The sequence below is a fragment of the Eupeodes corollae genome, chromosome 1, assembly GCF_945859685.1.
Source record: "Eupeodes corollae chromosome 1, idEupCoro1.1, whole genome shotgun sequence".
NCBI classification, from domain to species: domain Eukaryota; kingdom Metazoa; phylum Arthropoda; class Insecta; order Diptera; family Syrphidae; genus Eupeodes; species Eupeodes corollae.
Window position 1 is genome coordinate 6440575 of NC_079147.1, and position 16790 is coordinate 6457364.

Consider the following 16790-nt stretch of genomic DNA (forward strand, 5'->3'; position numbering starts at 1 on the left):
GCATTTGTAATTGAGCATCTATAATTATTAATTTTGTTGTTGTTAACATTCAGCGCCAAGGAGTCAAGTTCAACACACTTAAAGGACCATTATAGTGGCTCAAATACTGCGACTATGATGATGAGGTAAATATTGCAGCTTTTCGAATGAGAATGAGACTTGTTGCAGTTTCAGTTGTTGTCTACTCATATCTATCTTTAGTACACTCTTCTCAAGCCAACTCAGACTAACTATACAAATAAATGGACTTGCTTGCAGCAAACTAAATAAAAACTACTTCAGAGTTTGCCTAGACTTGAAAGATACAAGTGTCTCACTGGAGGAGAAGAAAAAAGAAAAATTGATAAAAGTAAAATAAAATGCGTTAATACTATGCGCACCACCGCTGCCGCCGCTCTGAGATCAAGCCTGGCTTTTTAGACCAAGTTAGTGTTAAAATTGTTGTTGCTTTGGTAATTTTCTGAATGAAGTTGGCTCTCATCTCAATCGATGTCTTATACCGAAAGATGATAATCCTATAAAGGTCTAGGCAATAAGCTCAAACCTCTCATTTCGTTGTGAATTTTAAAACGTGCGATTAGCTCGTGGTCTTGACGCGTGTGTTGACAAAAAGATTTATTATTGTCTATATGTTCCCTTATTTTATTTCTTGGTTAAATTGTGTGTGCTTTATTTTGTCAATGCAAAATAAATAAAATAATAGATTTTTTGAAAAGAAGTAAATTTTGTTAATATTATAAGCTTGAAAGTTCAAAACAGTGTAAAAAGTAAAAAATTTACAAAAAAATTAAAAAAAGTAATAATATAATAAAAATATTATATTAATCCAAAAAATAAAGTGCAAGTTCTTTTGTTTTATCAAAAAGAAACAAGAGTGTTTCCAAGTTTGAAAACATATCAAGGAAAATAAAGATATATTGAAACGATAAGCGGAAATCGGGAACTAAGGAATTTAAATAGCTACAAAGTTTAAAAACAGCAACACTCCTTAAGTAAGTGAAAAAAGCTACCTATTTTGTAGACTTTAAAATAAGAAAAACGTTTTTTTCAAAAATAATATTCCGTCAGGATAATTAAATTATTATTTAAACGTTTTTTACTGTTGAATAAAACATTAAGGATATTGTACAAAAGTTACTTAAGTTGTTTGTTATACAGTTTGATTTATTTGGATTACATATTTGTTTAGTCCATTCATTTAATTTTATTTTGTTTTATTCTGTAAATAAGGACGAAATGAAGTATAAGAAAAAATTGTCAATTATTTTAGTGTTTTCAAACTAATGCTTTTACTTTGTTTTATTGGATCTTAATTTATTATAAAATATTAATTTTATTAATTGACTTAATTTTTAAATTTGTCTAAATCTTTGTTATATTTTAATTCCAGTTTACGTTCTTGAGTGTTCTTTCCGAATCATTTTTCACTTCTTTATTTTATTTAAACTGTGACAGTTTTCTATTTTATTTTTGTGTATTTTAGTGTGTTTCATTTTGTTTTATTTTATTTTATTTTATTTTACTTTTATTTATTTTACTTGGATTAATATTTTCATTTTTGTATTTATAATTCATTTTAATTATTTTAGCTACTTTATCCAATTATTTTGTTTGTTTTATTTTGTGTTGATTCAAATTTATTTATTTATTTTGTTGATATTTATTCTGTTCTTTATCTTATCATAAAATATTTGTATTTATTTATTTAACTTCGTTTGAGTTTTGTTTTCGAGTAATGTATATAATAAAAACTTAACAATCTGTTGATGGGTTTTATTTTATATGTTTGATTTATTCTATTTTATTTTAATTTAATTTATTTCATTTTATTTTAATATTCTTTTTCATATTTTAATTTATTTATGTTTCTATATCTTACTTATACAGTTTTATTTAATTTTATTTTAATTTAAATTTATTTAATTATTTTGTTTTTTCTCATTTTGTTAAACTTTATTTTGCTATAAAATATTTTTATATAATTTAACTTGGTTTGAATTATTTTTTCGAGGAATGAGCTGATTTTTGTTTAAAATTTTAATTTTTAAATTTATATAGTTTAAATAAATTTTATTTTGTTTTGTTCAATTCTATTTTATTTTTGTATTTTATTTTATTTTGTTTTATTTTATTTTATTTTATTTTATTTTATTTTATTTTATTTTATTTTATTTTACTTTATTTTATTTTATTTTATTTTATTTTATTTTATTTTATTTTGTTTTATTTTATTTTATTTTATTTTAATTTTGTTTCATTTTATAATATTTTATTTTACTTTATTTAATTTAATTTTATTTTCTTTTGATTTGTTTTATTTTATTTGATCTTTTTATAGTTTTATTTTATATTTTGTACATTATTTTAGTGAACATTTTTTTCTTAAGAATTTTGTTTCGTTCGAACTCTGTTTTTTTTTTTAATAATTTGAGTTCTCTTTTATTTTATAAAATTGTTTCTCCTATCAAAATTAAGGGCAAGAACCTTCTTCAATATACATACAAAATTATGGTTATTACTCATCATATTCCAATATTGTCTCATCTTTTTTTTGTTAATCATATTGGCAAATCACCCTGTAAGATTTATTTGAAAAAAAAAAACAAAATAAGAAAGAGTTGCAGAAATAGGGTCAAGGCCAAAATGAAAGGTGTTTGGCAGCATAGCCTTATATATTGTGGACAAATATCTGAGCATTAAAAATGTTGTAAAACGACTCTTAATGCTGATTTTGGAAATAATGATCTTATATGTTAAATAGGACTGGAATAAAATTTAAAATAATCATTTGGTGCAAAACATCAACAAAATTATGTTTATCGCGTATAGTTTTAAGATATGCCGGTTTTTTTTTGGAAAAAATGAATCAGAATAATATTAAAAACTTCATGAAATTTTGTACTTATACTTTAACAAAGTTAAAGACAATTTTCTTTTCTAATTAAAAATATGTTTATTTCAACAAAACCCACATAAACTAAGTGACACAATCAGTATTGGTATTGCAGATGGTTATTTGAATTTTAATTTCGAAATAATTATTTCTCATCGTTTGAGACTACGAACATTGGTCAGATTTTGTTTTCTATCGAAACAACATAGATTCTCTGAAATATTTGCGGTGGTAAATTAGTTTCACCTTGGTATGAAAGATTGATTTAGTATATTTTGTGTGTTGTATCTTAAAATATAATAATAATAAAAATTGTGTTTATATTTGCACTTAGCTTCTCATAATGAAGAACTAAATAAACATTAAAAGTTCATACAATCGTGAATTATGATACACCAAGAATACCCCGTGAGTATTCGCTATTGGGGAATTTTTGCAAATTTAATTTCTGTGATATCAAAGGACACATCAGTTTAGGTGAATTGGAAATTCCAATTCTTCGTATTGTACTTTAGCATTAAACAATATTGCTGTCTAAATGTTGTAATTGTAGTAAATATAAATTAGATCATAATTGTTCCGTTGCAATATCAAGGCATTTTTAAAAACATGAAATTGAATTTTTAAATAAAAGCTTTGTAATTAAAATGTTTTACAGATACTTCGTTTTTAAACACAATATCTATTTGGTCTATTGTCACTAGTGTTGTCCAATGTCTAGTGGCCGAAAATTGTTTGAAAATATTAAAGACAAAAAGAGGCTGGGATGCTAACCAACCACTTTCAATCCCACCTGTCGATTTGTTTTACTTAAAACTTTCACACAATATTCATAATAAAATTTAATTTTAAGGTTTTCCTGTTTTTTTTTTACAAAAGTTGTCAGTTGAATTTTTCTAAAAGATTAACTACAAATTACCAACAATATTTTGCATATGATGAAACAGAGATTTTAAGTCGAAAACCAATTTCTACCAATCTTAGTAGCATTTCTTTAAAGTTTAAGTTTAGTTTAGTTTATTCATCAAACAAAGTTACAATAGGTAAAGCATTCAATTTAAAAATTTTAAACATTACCACCTGCAAAGTTATTTAGAACTAACAATAAATTTGATTTGAATAAATATCTACTAAGATTGAAATCAATCATGTTGCAAACAGTATTTGTTTCTCTTAAACACCTGGATATTGGTTTATTGGAAGCATACACAGTTCTATGACATGGAACATTCAAAAACGGTTGGTTTCGAAGCAATTTCGCAGGAACATTAATTCCAATTAGAGCTAAAATTTGTGAACAATCGATATGATTTGCTACTATGTCACGAATGATCATAACTTCTGTAAAATTTCTACGAATGTTAAGAGGCAAAATACCAAGTAGTCTACAACTCGTTTCATAGGTAGGAAGATCTATGTCCCATTGAATTCTTTTCACTACAACTCTCGAAAATCGTTTTTAGATCTTTTCGATTCTAAATGAATGAAGAAAATATGAAGGATTCCAGATTACACTGCAGTATTCAAGATTAGACCTTAAAAACGCAAAAAAAAAACATTTTAATGTGTGTGGATCGGAAAACTCCTTTGAGTTTCGCAATATGAAACCTAACATTGAACTGCCTTTAGCAAATAAAAAAGTTGTTTGCCAAAAATCACACCAAGATCTTTTTGAAGATGGCATGTGATTGATTTTATAGATAAAATTAATTGGACAACGGTTTCGAGAAAGCGTTAGGTTTTGGAATTTGGAAATGTTCACATGTAAACAGTTAGCTAAACACCAGTCCGATAAAAGATCAAGACCTTGTTGAAGAAGAAAACAATCATGTTAAGATTTTGTACAACGAAATACCTTAAGATCATCTGCATTCATCAAGAACTTTGAATTTAAAATCATATCAGGAATGTCGTTTATAAACAACAAAAAAAGAAGAGAACCAAGATGGCTTCCTTGCGGGACACCTGACGTAACATATACCGGTGCATAAAATAATACGAACGTATTGAATACGATCCCTTAAGTATGAATTTAGCCATTTTAAAAAGTTTAAGTGAAAACCTTCTTTATTTATCTTCATAAGTGAAGCATCATGATCGACTCTGTCAAAACCTTTAGAAAACTAAGTATGGACAACATGAAACAAAAATACAGATTGGATTTTTTTCTGAAAATTTAACACAGAATGAAATCATTTTTTAGTCAATACCTTTATTTATTTTTTGAGTTTTTAACTAAAGCTAGTTTTTTATAACGTTTGAATTAACTCAGAATCATTGAATTAGTTCTTCTGCGAGCTTATAAAAATAATTTATATTTTGGATAAAGCTTTAAGGGTTCTAATTAAAGTGGGGTTAGCACATGAACATTTTCAGGTTGAAACACATTATATAAAAATAAAAGAGGCTGGGATGCGACCCACACTGATAACTTCCCATCCCGTCTGTCGATTTGTCTTGCTTAAAAGTTTGTCTATATGTAATCGTACCAATTTTTACCAAATTTGCGTACTATTTTTTGTAGATTTTATTTTTTATGAAAAAACGGACTGTTGGATTTTTATATAAAAATTACTGAACATCGAAAACAATATTTTCTGTGAAATAAAAAAAGTTTCAAGCCAATATTTTTAAGTTTTGAAAAGCTATTTGAGTCGAAAGTAAATTTCTACGAAGTTTTAGTAGAGATAAAATTTTTGAAAAGATATTTGAGTCGAAAATCAATTTTTACCAAGTTTTGTTAAATTTTTTTTTAGGTTTTTATTTTTTGTAAAAAAACTATCAATTCGATTTTTTTCAAACTTTAACTGAATGTTGACAACAAGATCTTTTGAAAGATAAAAGTAAATTAAAGCCAATATCTCAAAGTTTTGAAAAGATATTTGAGTCGAAAATCAATTTTTACCAACTTTTATAAATTTTTTTTTAGGTTTTTATTTTTTGTAAAAACACTGTCATTTTCTTATAAGATAAAATAAGCTTGAAGCCTAAATTTCAAGTTTTTGAAAAGATATTTGAATCGATATTCAATTTTTACGAACTTTGAGTAATGTTTTTTTTAGATTTTTATTTTTTATAAAAAAAAACTGTCAATTAGATTTTTCTGAAAATTTTATCAGATGTCATAAACATTATTTTTCGTTGCACAAAATTGTTTTAGAGATGAAATCATATTTCAGTCGTAAAACTTTGGAGGTGACAAATTTTTTTTTTTCAAAAAATATATGTGTTTGGTATCACGGTACAATATATTATATAAAATTTAATTTAAGTCTCTAGCGTTTTTGGTTCGTAAGATATTTAGGGTTAACCAAAATTTTCACCTTTTTTTCAAACTGCTATGGTAGAAAAATCACCTACGCAATTTTGAGAGCCCTTTCTGCATCTTTCTGCCTTATTATCTGTATAACAACATTTATTTGAAGTCGATATCTCTACTGGTTCTTGAGCTATGGACGACGAAAAAAACGTCGCGAACGTACGGACGTACAAACGTACGTACACACGCACGCACAGACATCTTTCTAAAAATCTTTTATTTCGACTCTAGGGACCTTGAGAAATGTCAAAATTTTCAATTTGACAAATCGGGCCCATTACAATAACTTCCTATGGGAAGTTAACTAGATACTTTATAAATGAGCGTAAATATTTATAACTATGGGGGCGATCTTTAAATAGTTTAAGCCCCATATTACAATTACTAAACAACTGAAATGGGTATTTTAATTTTCTGTTGTTGATTATATCCTGTTGTTTTTCTAATTTCATATGAAAAACACGTCTTTCTACGCTGTCTTAAAGTTAAAATACTCGTAATTGCAATATTTTTCATTGCAAGTGATGACATTGTCTTCTATTTTTCATTTTCTTCTATATAATATATTTAAAATATTTGATTTGATATATTTTTTGAAGTCAATTCAAAATATTATGACAGTGCGCATCATTCCAAAACTATTTCGAATCAATTAATGCTCAATCACACAAGCAACCAAAACACTTTTGCTTTCTGTTTCTGTTTGATCTTATACATGTTTTAGAGTTAGATACCTATAAAGACATTTGTTCGATTGGCAAATTTATTCGAGGTCAAATAACTTATGCGATCGACCACACTTATGCAAATCGATCCAAAAAGAAAATAACATTTTATTTTTTAAGATGAGCTATGGTTCGTTTTGTGTGTGTTTTATTTTCTTAATAACTTTTAAAACTGTCTTCATATGATGTCACATTGGAATTGATCTGATTTGTTATACTTAAGTAGTTAATGATTGACGTGCCGACAGTTGCATTTAATGACTGCGCATAGGCAGCGATTAAATTAACTTCATTAAAAGTAAACAAAAAATTAATTAATAATTATAATGCTAACAAGATAATTTGAATATTAGCTTTAAGTATTTTTATTTTGAAAACAAAGTTTAAATTAGTAACGTGTAATTAATGTTGAGCTCACGTAAAATGTCTCAAGCCTGTCGGCAGAAGAAACTGTACTAGAAACAAATAGAATACAATGAAACACAGTGGTGCCTTTACCTAATAAAAATGCCTTTTTATTTCGTAAGATATGTAGTTAGTTGTAATACAGGAAAATAAAAACTATTTAAAAGAAATGAAACATTTTCTTACACTTATTATTATTAATTCCCATGCCCGCATAAAATGAATAACAAACATTTTTTTGCATACAAAGATAAAAGATGCATTGATTTTTATTTTTATATATAAATGTTCTTGTTTTTAAAAGTTTTATTATATATATATTCTTAAAAAAGTCATTTTTTTCAAATTCTTATTTTCGATAAAAGGCGATAATTTGAGTGTTTATATTTTATTCAAATTAACTGCAACGTTTTATTTTAGAAAATTCAAACCATAAAATACAATTTATTTCCCCAAGGCTCCGTTTTGTCTCCGACTCTCTGCCTGATATTTTTTAACGATGTCTTTTCTGCCACTTCTAATCCATTAAATTGTTTCGCTGACGACACTACGCTCAGCTTTTCATATCAGTTTCTAGATTCATACCTTGTCCTTTGGATGTGGAACTTCAACTGCAGCCATCTCGACAGCATTATCCAATGGACTTTTTTTAATCGTGCTAAATTTAATGCTATAAAAACTTAATACTGTCACTTGTCATTAAAGCTTAACCCACAGCAGAAGCCACTATTCACCTTCATCCAGGAAACTAATCAACTTTTAGTACTCGGTGTGTGCATCACAGATCACCTCTTATGGGATGATCACTTATTTGACATTGCCAAAAGTGCTGCTGAACGCTTACGATTTTTCCGACGGTGAAAGAAATTTATCACCCCTTCTGATCTAGCTATAATTTATACATATAAGGCTTTCATTAGCTTGAATATAATCTGCTTATCTGGAAAGGTGTCCCAAAAACAAGTTTGAATTTCTTGGGTAGAAATCAAAAAAGGGTTTTAAGAATTGTAACTTGAACGCGGCCGCAATGTTTCATGCATTTCGTTGTTTTATCGATATTTTTACAAACAATGTGCTGTCGAATTAGCCAGTTGCATTCAACCCTTTAAACAATTCAGTCGTAATACGTACTGTTCCAGTAATGTTCATCGATTCACACTTGAGTTCAATTTTGGGCGTAATGTCAAGTAAAGAGATTCTTTCTTAAACCGCACATCGAGAATGTGGATTGCTTTGGCCAACTATGTATTTCAATTCCATTTTGATGATCGGAACTTTAATTTTTAATTTGAATTTGAACTGGTTTCCTTACTTGATACGCAAATATGCAGATTTTACGATATTTAACTCACACCCAAAATCAAACAATCGAATTTTTAAATAATCTAGAAAAATCTTTTTCAAACATTTTGAACGTTAAATGTGTTTTATTTTTGCGTTAGAAAATTGCAGATTTCTTTTAGGTATCTTTACGACTCGACTTTACGACGTCAACAAATTCTTTCTTAATTGTTCCAAACCTCTTGTTTGTTAATCAAATAAAAATACACAACGTCATTGTCGACAGCAGATTGACAAACACTCTTTTGCTGAAGAAGTGCGAAAAGCCCGGTTTCTGGGATAAAATATCAAAGATTATAGACGCAAAAAGAAACGAATTGATACGTCTTTAATTTTTGAAATTTAATCCTTTTTCTTGCCGATAAATATTCCACTGTTCGACCCCTTGCTTTCTGTCCATCTCACAGCGCATATTGATCACGTCCAAAGCCACAGCACACGTCATAGTACGGATATCTGGCTTGCCAGATGGGGCTTTTTCTCGAAAATCTGATAATCTGTCGTCAGCTATGCTGCTGTAGAAAGACATTTTTCTTAAATATATTGTGTTCAAACAAAATCAATAAATCGATTAAACTTGTTTAAAAAAGTTAATTGTGATAATATTCTTCATATATTTGTATGAACAAAAAATGTCTGCCGTTCTTTTTTTAAATTAAAATAAATACTTGTTAAAGCTACCAGATTTTGTATTAAAATTGGGCTATTACTTGGCCTAACTTTCCTGCTCCCATTTTGGTCTAAAAATATTAAAAAACTATAGGCAATCGAGCTGGTTGAGGCATGGCAACCCTGACTGAGAGTCTCAGAGACTCAGAGCGAATACGTATAATGTTTTTGTATTGCATAAGCTTATAGGTGTGTGTTGTAATGTCATAATGACAGCTTCTTGTTTGGATCTTTCGTATTTGATATTTCATTGATTAAAAAATGCTCAAAAGCAGGTATAGTAGTCTTTCCGTTAAAATACATATATTTATATCTGTATAATTATGGACCAAAGTGTCTCAACAAATATTGGTTGGAGTCGAGCGAGTGATTGGTAATACACTTGGTATAAGCAACATTTAAGCCGGTTGCATTCATCGACCTGAAAACAAACTCTAAACGTTCGCACAGACATAAATTTGGTCCAATTAATTAACTTTTTTGTTTTTCTTGTATCTTATACCTACAAGACCCCATGGTAGTATTTCTTTATCGCAAAATAGGTCGGAAGGTTGAAGTAGATTATTATACTTTAAATAAGTCGTTACCAACAGGGGGTTGTAAAAGACCCAAATACCAGTAGTTCAATCTTAATCATTAAGTTGTTATAAATAGAATGACCCAATGCTTTAGCTATGTAAAAAAGTATATGTACGTATATTTGTATATTTGACTTTGATGAGTGGTTCCTAAAATACGAGTAATATACAATTAATAGTCGTACAAGTTTTGGTCGGAAACTTGTAACACACTCTCACGACTTATTTAAATGAGATAAAGTCTAGGCCACGATTTTGAATATTAACCATGTGCATAATTATTTTAATAATAAACGAATGTTATATAGACCCTCTATATGATTAACATTTTGAGGTACATTTGTGCATTTGAAATAATTAAAAAAATTGATTTCGGGTAAATTTTGTATCATTGCATTTGTATGTTAATTTTTTTACGTTAATATATGCCTAATTCTATTTTTGTTTTTTTGGTCTGTGATTTGGCGAATACCTCTTGTAATTCCCAGAACAAATTTTAAATATCAAAATCCTGTTTGTTTTTATTTGAAATGTTGGAAATACAATTTAGTGGCAATACATCAGTGAGACAAAACAAAAATGGCGCAACGCCAATATAGTTCCGATTAAGAGATTAGCAATCTACATATCAAAAACATAAATCAAGTTAAGATAAACAAGTACGACTTTTTAAATTGCACAAACAAGCAAATTTTATAAAGCTTCATGTAATATAATATAATTAAAATAATAGGATCTAATCTATAATTGTAAATTTTGAAATTTTTAGACGTTTTAAGGTCTTTAAAAGTTTTATCAATTGAATTTTGAGATACGTATGCTTAGTTGGAAATTAGTGCGTTTGGGATAAATTTTTTCCCTATTTTAAGAACGAGCAGAGATTTCAACTCAAAACTAAATTGTCAGCCTTATTACGGTTGTCATTTAATTGACAATTGAAACATTTTGTCAATTAATTGATAAATTGGTATTATGAACGCGAGTTGATCATTTTTTGATCCATTGTGAACAAAGATCAAAAATCTGTTGTGAATAGTCCCTATTTACGTAACCAACACTTAACTGGTAGCTTCCTTTCGCAAGGAATCTTAAGACAGCTGCAAATTTTAGTATGTTTGGGATGGATTGTTGTCTTTTTCGTTGGTTTTTACTTTTCGTTAGTATCTAAAAATTAAAGATTTTTAGAGATATGTCTGTACGTGCTTGTGTACGTACCTTCGTGCGTCCGTATATTCGGGAAGCTTCTTTCATCAGTATCTCATTAACGAGAATAGTAGATATCGACTTCAAATAAATATTGTTATACCTATTGAGTGGGTGTTTTTCTTACTATAGCAAAAACAAATTTTGAGAAAAATCGAATTGACAGTTTTGTTTGTGAAAATAAAAACCTAAAAAAAACATTACTCAAAGTTGGTAAAAATTGATTTTTGACCCAAATATATCTTTTCAAAAATTTGAGAGTATGGGTTCCAAATTATTTTAATATTAATAAATATTGTTTTCAACATTCGAAACAAATTTGAGAAGAATCTTATTGACAGGATTTTTTACAAAAAATAAAAACCTAACAAAAAACAATACTAAAACTTGGTAAAAATTTAGTTACGACTCAAGCTTTTCAAAAATTAAAAATAAAGGCTTCAAACTTTTTTTTATTTCACAGAAAACGTTGTTTTCGATATTACGTAGTTTTTTTTAATAGTACGCAAGTTTGGTAAAAATTGTATGTATTATTCTTGATGTCTCTCAAATTAATTTCCAGTTTGTAAAAATTTAAGAAATGCTACTTAAATTGGTAAAAATTTGTTGTTCGGCTAAAAAACTATTTAACAAAACTAAATTTTCAGACTAAACTATATCTTTATATGAAAAATATTGTTGGTAATTTTAAAATTTAAAAAAAAATCAACTGACAACTTTTTTAACACAACACGAAAACCTACAAACTTTAAAGCAAGACAAATCGGCAGATGGGATGGGAAGTTATCAGCGTGTGTCGCATCTCACTCTCTTTTATGCTTTTAATCTCTTCTTGAAATCCACACGTATGTAAGTATTCAGCTTTCATTTTTTGTGGAAAAATATCTTTATTTTTCTTCATACTCCTGTTATTTCGATACATTTTTACTAACAATGCTTAATAGCTTCAATAGTTGATACCTTGTGTTTAGTGAGGACCTCCGAGCTCCTCAAAATATCCATCAACCGAAGACGGCACCTCTTCTTTGTTGGCAAATCTTTTACTTCCGATCCATTTTTTCAAGTTTCTAAACAAAAACTTATCCGAGAGGGCTAAATCTGGCGATAGGTTGGGTAAGGAAGCAATTTAAACCTTATCTCATTGATTTTGGCCATCTCGATAACGGATGTGTGAACTGCAGCCTTGACAAAACAAAACTATCTTTTTCTCCAAAGCCATTTTTTATTGGTTTCTAAACTTAAATGTCTTATCTTTCTGAAGATAATCAACGAAAATTATAAAACTTGCATCCCAAAAAACTGAAACCATACTTTTGCCTGCCAGATGGAACTGTCTTTGCCTTCTTTGAAGGCAATTCTCCCTTTTCAGTCCATTCCATTATTTCTTTCATGTTTATGAATCGACGCAAAAACTCTGTTTTAATTCTGTGAAACTTTTTTAAACACTCGATTGAAACATCCTCGTGACACTGTTTTTGTTTTAAACAACAACAGCCATCTATAAGTAAGGTCGGGTTCTTCTTGGACTAATCTAGTATATCTAATGGGTGTTTGCACTCAAAGGCGGATTCAGACTTTTACTACACTTAGATGAGTTTTTACTTAAGGCTTCAAAATATTCTTTAATGTTTTGTTAAGGAGGCTAACAACATTTAAATAACATAATGTGTATCTTAACCTTTGATTAACAGATTTCAATTGCTTAAGTGGCAACTTCTCTTCCATTTCTATTAATGCGATAAACGCTAAAAAAATCCAATACAAACGATCTGATATGAAGAACTGTCGCTTTTTATTCACGTAGTTTTTTCGGACTTAATTTTCGGAAGTCTATTATTATTATCGCTATCAGTCTGCTTACTCGTATTTTGACCTTAAAGGAGTCAACAAAACTTAAAATTAGCTTGGTTCTTGGATTTGAGGATAAAGGTGCATTTAAGTACATAATTTCTCTAAAAAAGATTAAATTAAAACAAATTAAGGTAAACGAATAAGTTGGGAAGAAACGTTTTATGTGGAATTCACAAATCAATTTTTAAAGAAATAAAATGAACGATTGGGCCGCTAGAACTTGCTAATGTCTTCCAAAAAGTCTGTTTAAAAAAATATTTCCTAAATTTTAAGATTTAAAAATTTAACTTATTTTTTTCGAAAATCTTTTTGGTAACCACTAAATAAAGTGTTCCTAGATAAACATTTTTTTAATAATAAAAAAATGACATTTTTGATCATCGAAAATCATCATCATGATCATTTTATCATCGACAAGAGCTTGCACAGAAAATAAGATAATTGAAATCGGTCTATAGTTCTTGAGAAACCTAAACAAAAATTAAGGTTTTGTTTAAAATATGTTTTTCGTGTAGAAAGAAGCCAAATTAAGAATACAAACTTTAGAGAAAGTTTTAAAAAAATCACATATGTTTAAATTAACGATTTTATATTCAATAATCAATGTTTCTTTTTAAGAAACTGAATATTTGCTCATTTTCTTAGAAACAAATTTAATGGAAATAATTTAAAGTCTGACTTAAGTTTTTCAAATTCTACATTGAGTGAAAACAAAAATTTGAGTTGTTTTTGACAGCAAACCAGTTTTTGGTGACTGTCGTTAAATTACCAACAAATCTTTAGATAAAATCTTTAATCATATGACCTCCCCTGGATCGTCAACTGGTCAAAAGTTGATGAATTTGTGCTGTGTTTTTGTAATAGGTCTGAATATCCTCCTATTGTTTGCACTGAACCTCAAAATGACCATTGTTTTTCTGTTCACAGAGCGTTGACATCAAAAGCAAAGAAAATATATAATACGAAATTTTGTACTTGTACGAATATTTATGAAAATACGCACATTCAAAAAATTCTTTAAAAAATTGCGAATTTCACGAAAAAACGAGAACGCGAAGGGCTAAATATTTATTTGTTTTGATTTTTAACTCTTTATGAATTTAAACTATTCTAAATAATAAAATAACGATAAATAACATTTTCTAGAAAATGGATTTCAAAATCAATTTTTAATGTGGAATTGCTTGTTTAAGAGGACGACGATTTTCTTCATGTTCAAAATTTTGTCTTAATCTTAATCATAAAATAAAATACTTGAACATATGTTTTTCTTTCTTTTGTACGTAGTTGAGGTCACTATAATCACCCTAATTCATTTCTCTAAATTTTAATGAAGCGGAATGAGCAGTTCATAAAAGTAATATATTTGATTCATAGAATCAAAACATTTATATTATAATGTCTAAATAACGCAATTAAATTATTGTTGAAGAGATATTAATTACATTATGTGTCTAATGACGTCTCTATAAACACACGTCAGTTCCCTCCAAGTTGCCTCTAAAGGCATTCGTTGGTGAAATTGATAATTATATTTCAACTAAGACCCCAGGGGGCTAAACGTGTGAACCTGAAATACTTATTCATAATAGTGAAGCTCCCAACTTCCAATGATTTTATGTTTGAACGCTTATGACGCACCGCACTTCACGTCAACATGCTGTCAATACGTTTCAATTACGAGCTTAACACCTCGTCTTCACATGGCTTGACTTTGATGACAGGGGGTGTTTTGTTCGTAGTTAGGTACTGCTCAGGCATAAGCAAGCTTAAGCATAGGCACACGCACAAGTGGAGTTACATATTGTCTAAATATGAACGGATGCGTACATATTTAAAGCCCGATTTGTGAGCTTTGCACGTCTGTTACTAACTTCAAATATAGAAATACCTAGAATAATTACCGCTCGACGAAAACAGAGGTGATAATTAGACATGGGGATCAAAAGATTAAGGTCAATCGAATAAATTCGCAAGATTAATTGATTAATGCGTTTTTTGAACTTTTTGTTGTTGTTGTTTTAACTTATTTCACTACGATGCGGAAGATTAAGATGTAATGATGGATTATTCATAACTTAAAATTACAAAATTTTCATCTTCAAGGTCAAGATATGTAAATGGAAAAAAATAGATTTTATTACATTACATGACAAATTGAGGAGACTTGTGGGTACTCAAGCTTATTGAACAATCAATTTATTTATTTTTAAATAAGGCGCGTTAAGAAAAACAAAAGAAGAGACAATAAGTGCTTGAGGTCCAAGTAACAGCGTTTTAGTTTTCAGTTTTAAAAACGCGTTGTAGAAGATGTATCGTCTCGTGATTAATTCCCCTTAAAAGATCATTGAGCCCTAAAATTTAATCGTTATGAATATTAAGCTTCTACGCGTAAGAAAAAACGAAAAAATAAATTATTGCGGCTTAACATACAAAACATTCAAATCCTTCATAAAAGGGTTTTGTATAGAACGCATAGCGTGATAGTTAAGTGCTTCAAGTGAAACCCAACATTAAGAGTAAAACTCTTTAAGTGTTACCATTTGTAAGAACAGGAAATATTTTATACTAATTACTTAACTTTTAAAAGATTAGGATTTTGGTAATTGAACCTTTTATAGATTGATAATCATTGGAACTAAGCTAATGGTTTAAAATTCAACAAAATAAGTAAATTAAATAAAGGGTCGGCCAAATACTTGTAATATTTTAAAATGTAATAAAACGAACTAAGTTCGATTTTCGCTTGTATTGTATTATAAGAGCCAGCATTTTAATTATCTATGGGGTTTTTAAATTGGTGCGGGTAGATTTTGGCGCCACGCGGTCGGTGTCCATTTTGTTTTGGTGACATCTTTCAATTCTTTTGTTTATTATTCAGTTCTTTATTGTGTAGACGTGGCGACCCTTCACTCTTCAACGTTTGTTGGTCGAATTTGAGACGACCGGTTCAGTAAACAATCAACCAACGACATTTAAGGAACGCAAGATCGGCCGAGAACATCGGCGCAGTCCGTGAAAGTGTACAGCTGAATCCAAGGCAATCTATTTCTTGCAGTGCACAAGAACTCGACTTTTCGCAGACTTCAACTTGGTGAATTTTGCGGCGGGACTTACGCCTTCACCCGTACAAAATATAACTGACCCAGAAGTTCAAAGTCCACGACCTAAAAAACGCCGTTTCTTCGCTGACTGGGCTCGAATTGTTTAGGAGAGGACCCCAATTATCTTAAGTGACGAGGTGCACTTTCGGATGAAGGCTGTGTTAACAAGCGAAATTGTAATATATGGGACTACACCAACCCATGCGAGGTTCACTAAGTGATAATGCATCCGCAAAAATGTTGGTATGGATTTTGGGTCGGCGGGGTAATTGGTCCGTACCTACTTTTTTAAAAACGAAGTTAGTGAGGCGGTCAATGTCAACAGCGAGAGCTAAATAACGATGATAACTGCCTTCTTATGGCCCAAATTGAACAAAATGGACCAAGACGACATGTGGTTCCAGCAGGACAGTGCGGGGGCTACGTGTCACAGCAAACGCTATACTCAACATCTACCCGGCCTTATTGAAGAAAAACCCTATATTATGCAACAAAAAGTCGTAAATACCTTGATTTAGGATACAGCTCACGGATTTCTTCAATTGTTTTCACCACCGAAGTTGTTCTAATCCATGTCTTAAATTTAAGTTTAAGAATTGGTTAAAATAGCTGTGTAATGTCTAACGTTGACCAACACGTTTGCCCAGCTTAATTATCAAAGAAAAATGATCCAATGATGCCACCATTTTAAATCCACAACAG

The 16790-nt window shown here is 29.2% G+C and overlaps 1 protein-coding gene across 2 annotated transcripts in view; it reads left to right on the forward strand.

Annotated features, from left to right (window-relative positions):
- Window positions 1-204: 204 nt before the first annotated feature.
- Window positions 205-16790, forward strand: part of LOC129953575 (lysosome membrane protein 2) — a 79742-nt gene continuing 63156 nt past the window's right edge. For both annotated transcript variants that reach the window (XM_056066819.1, XM_056066824.1), the window contains exon 1: window positions 205-992. The gene's annotated coding sequence lies outside the window, so the exon portion shown is untranslated. The remainder of the gene's footprint in view (window positions 993-16790) is intronic.